Here is a 5,667-nt window from a genome sequence, read left to right as displayed (position 1 = left end):
GTATACCTTTTTAGTTGTTACTCCATACATAAAAATTCTAAGATTTCATCTTTTGGTAGGTTTCAACTTTTTACTAATGTATCAGTTTTCATCATTAAGTTTTTTTTAGAATATTAATTTGGGTCCAAAGGATTTCATTATTTGTCATTATGTTCGGCATTTGTGATATAGACATATAAAGTTGCAATTTTCTTACAAATATATAATATAATATATCATATTCCATTAACGACTTGATGGGCCATTTGGTAACATAACTCTATGGAAATTTGCATCTTTCTTCATCAAAATCTGCAAATATTGTCACAAACTTCACGAGTTCTCTCAATCCGCTTGCTTTTTCCAACATATTCATAGCATATATTAAATTTGGCCGTTTCTTAGCCATCCTTATCTTTTCATCTATTTGTGATTTGGTAACTTTCTTTCTACACCTAATCACATAAATTTATATTGATTTCATTTATTAATTCTGTAAATAATAAGCATATATAGGGGTTGCTTCTTCTTTCTGTCTGTTAAGTCATGTATGCTAAATGTGGCTGACTGAAACTAAATGACCATTTTACCTTTAAATTCCATTAATGTCATTAAGTACAAAAGAAATAGAGTCTAACATGTTGAATTGAATTTGAACTAGGGTGATGTTAATGACACTAGAAAATTAGAATTTTGTTAAAGGGATATTTATGTGGTTCTAAGGTTATCAGAAGGAGGATAAGTGGTTTTTGGACGCTCTGGTGCTATTGGTTCAATAATCTGTTGAGATATATTAGATTGAAGAATCCTATGGATTATGTTTCTTGCATTATTTCGAAGGACCGGTATAAATGTGTTATTAAATTCAAAAGGAAGATCATTAGCTTCCAAATTTCAAATAAAGGGCGATTTGGTCTTTTTTTGGTGGATATAAATTACGGTAGTGTTAAAGTTGATTTTTATGGTTCTGGGGTATTTTCACTGGAAAAATAAAGATAAGAGGAGATGTCTAGAAAGGAATTTTAAGTCTTGGTGTAATAATTTGGAAGAAGGGCATTTTAGTCTTTTTTTGAATTTTGGCATATGCGATAGTTCTCTGGTTAGTCTGTATATTCGATTTTATGCTAGACAGGTGGGGCTTCGGATTTGATTTGAAGTCTTTTGAGTCTGGACCGTCTGGTGCAATAATAAGTTCTGAGGGTACTTTTGTCCTTTTTCTAGATTATTACAACAATGTGCTTTTTTTCTGTGATAGCAAATGAAGTTTCAATGCCTATGTGGTTATCGAATCAATTGCAATTGGATTCAGGGGATTTCCAACCTTTATTATACCAAAAGATCTATGGGGTATTTTCGGTATTTTGTTAATAAAAAAGAACTGACTGGAAATTTGTTATCAATTTGAATCCTTGCTATTTTGATTTTACTCATTGTTGTTACAGTAGTTGTTGGTGGTGTGCTCAAGCCATGGGAAACTGTCTTTGCATACATACAACACCCATTCAGATTTCAGTGTGACCTGTTCTTGTGTAAATTGAGAACATTTTTTATTTTTATTTTTTCCAATTGTTGACTTAATGTTGTCTTTGAAGGTGTTTGATTGTATTTGTTCATCTGGAATGCACATTTTCTTTATTCATGTCCTATTTGTTCATTTAAACATTTTGTTTGTTTCATGAAAGTTGTTTTTATGGTAAGAACAAATGAAAATATGTTTCTGTATCAGTTTCCTGTATGTGTTTTCTATAAGAAATAGAAAAGTTATAGAATACAAGATTATAGAGGTGGTAAGATTCGATTAATGAAATATTATTTTATTACATAATCAATTTTTTAATTCTAATTAAAATTAACACCCGTGGGTTCCACGGGTTTTAACCTAGTAATCTTATATATATATATATATATATATATATATATATATATATATATATATATATATATATATTTCTCCCACCACCTTCCCTAGGAAGGTTTTGGAGCCTTTTGCTCAACTATTAAGCAATTGCACTTTTAGTCTCTACACTTTTAGTTAATTCCTTTAACCCCAAAATTAATTCCAAATTAATTTCTGATTAAATATTAATTAATAATATGATTACTAATTAATATATTATTTCCATAACATATTAATAAATCATTTATTCCAATTTATTAATCAAATTAATAAATTCTTCCTCTTCCTCAATTAATCATCCTGTTTAGTTGCAAGTGTGAAGGCAACCCAAAAGGACCATGTCATTATCAGTTCAAGTACATACCAATTATAGCTATGGCTTATGGTTATAAGAGGAAAACGAAGAAGAAAATACTTGAAAATATTTGCTAGTTTTTGGTGTATCGCTTCCCTTTTATACTTACATCCACATATGATGGACTATATCATCTTTAAATGCAAGAGTAAGATTATGCAAGAAGCATGGGTGCAAGATAAGTCAAACAAGCCAACTTCTCCAACTCCATGAGGAGTCCACGGTTTTAAGGAGTAATGGGAGGTCTTGTCTCTCTCTTAAACACAATCTACTAACTAACTAGTTAGATGCTCTAACTAGATGGTTACTTAAAATTCCCAAACATATGTGCATGGCTTAGATACTCATACCTTATGAAAATAACTAGTTAATGTTCTCTTTTATTATTATTTCTTAGAAACAATAATTCCCTTTATGTTGGTAAAATATTATTTCCATTAAATACTAATTTTTTAATTAAATACAAGAAATATAAATATTTATCATGATCAAATTCATATAAATAATATATTAATATAAAGTTCTTGTTAGTGTGACCCTTTAGAATCATATATTATCTAGCAATATCATCATGTAATGACAAATAGGCATAAAGATCTTTCAGTACTCTCCCTAATTCTCTTACAAAGGGAAAGGGGCAAAGAATAAAATAAAGATCAATATCTTAATCACGAAGATTTAAACATGTGGGAATCTGATTTAAAGAAATGCGCCAAAGGAGGATATTTAATTTGATAGGAACGAAAGTGTCCCTGTTGGAAATTTCAGTAAAAATAGTTGTTTTTCCTAACTTTGGATACACTTAATTATATATATATATATATATATATATATATATATATATATATATATATATAGGTTTTATATTCTGTTGGGTTTAAAGTGTTGTGCCATTGGGCCTTAGTAGTTTGGTCCATTATGTACACTCGGTTTGGGCTTGTCCAATAGTGTTTATCTTTCTAGGATTTAGTATATAAGGTGCATGCATGCATCCTTGTCATTAACGCTTTTGATTATTATCTTATTAATTGTATTGTAAACCCTAGCATACCTCTACAGAGGAAGTTCTTAATTGAGCTCTTCTGAGGTGTGACTATATTTTAATCATTCGACATACGGATTGATTCATTGAGTGTTTCAGTATTTGTTATTCTTATTGATTTACCTGTTAAAGATCTGATCGATCAAAAGAGTTTTCAACTCATCAATTGGTATCAGAGCAGGAGACTGTGTAATCCATATGCATCTCTTCTGTTGAAGAAGGTTTCAGGGTTTTCCGCTATTATCGTTTTCTGCTAGAATCGTCATTCTTCACTGACGTTGTTCTTAGACTTCGATCATACCCTAACTTTGTTTACTAGTCTGATCTTGAACAGGTTTTTAAAACAAAATCATAATGTCTCTTGACGATTCACACACGAACCCAATCAACATCTCCAACAGTATCGGATCAACCACCAGGATTCCTATCCTATATACTCAAGATTATGAAGCTTGGACGTATCATTTTGAAGACTACGTGATTGGTTCAGAAGATAATGGATACTTAATCTGGGAAGCGATTACTATAGGTCCATTTGTTCACTCTGGCACAAACAGAACAATAAAGACGCAACAGGAGTACAACCAACTCGTGGTTGATGTAAAGGATGTTCCTCAAGACGAAAAGGATAAGCTTGTGAGCAACATTAAAGCCCTAAGAATGATCAGATTCGCCCTACAATCTGACACATTCCAGTTGGTCAGTTCATGCACGACGGCAAAAGAGATATGGGTTAGATTGAAGGAGTTATATTCCACCGATGAGGATCTTGAGCATTCTATCCAAACTTTGCTGCTTTCAGAGTTTGGAGACTTCAAGAAAAAACCAGAAGAGAAGCTCATTCAAGCCTTTGATCGTTTCAATCATCTTCTCAGCAAAATGATAAAGCATGGCATAGAAAGGAAGGTGATTGAGCTAAAGGTCACATTCATGAATGGCCTAAGAACCGAATGGATGGCGGTGGTGTCTACAGTAAAAGCTCGTGAACAATTCAAAACTTACTCTTTGCCGAAGCTAGTGGGGATTCTAAAATCACACGAAAGTGCAGTGACCAAAGAAACAAATGTGGTTTCAAGCATGGGATCTTTAGCTCTCATATCAAAAGGAAAGAACATGGCTGAAGAAGAAGAAGATTTAGATCTGTCAGAATTTGATCTAACCAATGAAGAATGTGCTTTGATGGTCTCTAATCCAAAGAAGTTCGTGCGTAGAAAGTTTCCTATCTCCAAGAACCGAAACTGGCAAGGAAGCTACAGTTCGGATAAAGCAAAGGAGGAACCGAAGAACTCTCCTCAGCATGAAGAACCGAAGAAGGATAGTAAGCTTGTTGGTGACTCTAGATTTGATTGTCACTTCTGTAAAGGCAAAAATCACTTTGCCAAAGATTGTGTCTTGAGAAAGATGTCAGAAAAGAACGAGAATGAAGATGATGAAGCCTACTACCTGCGAAAGCTAGAAGAAATAAATAAGAAGAAAGCTGCTAACAATACTATGAATGCTTTAATTGTGCAGGAAAATCTTGTGGACGATGAGTTTGGTGGTGTGGAAGTCTGGTCTACAGACTCTGAGGGCGAAGAAGTTCGTAAGCTCACACATGGCAGAGCTTTCGTGGCGAAAGAAGCAGAAACTGAAGATGCAGGGAAGTGCTTAATGGTGACCATCGTAGTGTCACAGATGAGAGGCTATACTAATGATGGGAGCTGTGATGAAGCAAGGGAGCGAGAAGACAGATGCTTCGCTACCAAACCTGTTGGCGAGCAGATCAATGAATGTGACCAGTTGATCAAGAAGGTACAATCAATTCTCGAATCATTGAAAATCCCTGTCACAAACTATGAAAAGGAACTGAACGGATTAAAATCAAATTTTTCTAGTTTAAGTAGTAGTTTAATACAGAATCGCTTAACAAACTCTAACCTAACTGATCAACTTAGCAGGGTGTCTTCGAAGAGAGAGGAGAGACGGATTTGGACAGAGCAAAAGGAGATTGAGTTAGTTAGGATTAGGGATGAGACAATTTATTTGCAAATGGATAATTTAAAGCTTTTAGAACAGAGAAATGTTTTTTGTTTAATTGATAAACGTTTATATTCGAATATTACCCAATTGCATCTGAATTGTGAAATAGGCAAGAAAATTCATAGAATGATTCTGCCCTTCCTTGAATTTAAGGAGGATGAAATTGATGCTGATGTATATAACTGTGAAGCCGTTGTATCTTCTGATGAAATTTCTCCGGCATACAGAATTGGTCTTGATAAAATCGAGTCATTCATCAAGTCCAAAGACCATAAGGACATGCTTAAGAACCTTTTGGACGAAAATGACAAATTAAAATTTAAAACTGAAACTATGCAGAAGTTTGACTCGTTGAATGCCAAGTTAAGTCCGGAA

This window comes from Lactuca virosa, chromosome 6, assembly GCF_052849685.1.
Source record: "Lactuca virosa cultivar CGN04683 chromosome 6, Lactuca_virosa_CGN04683_v6, whole genome shotgun sequence".
In the NCBI taxonomy this organism is placed as follows: domain Eukaryota; kingdom Viridiplantae; phylum Streptophyta; class Magnoliopsida; order Asterales; family Asteraceae; genus Lactuca; species Lactuca virosa.
Note: the sequence above shows the minus strand (reverse complement) of the source record.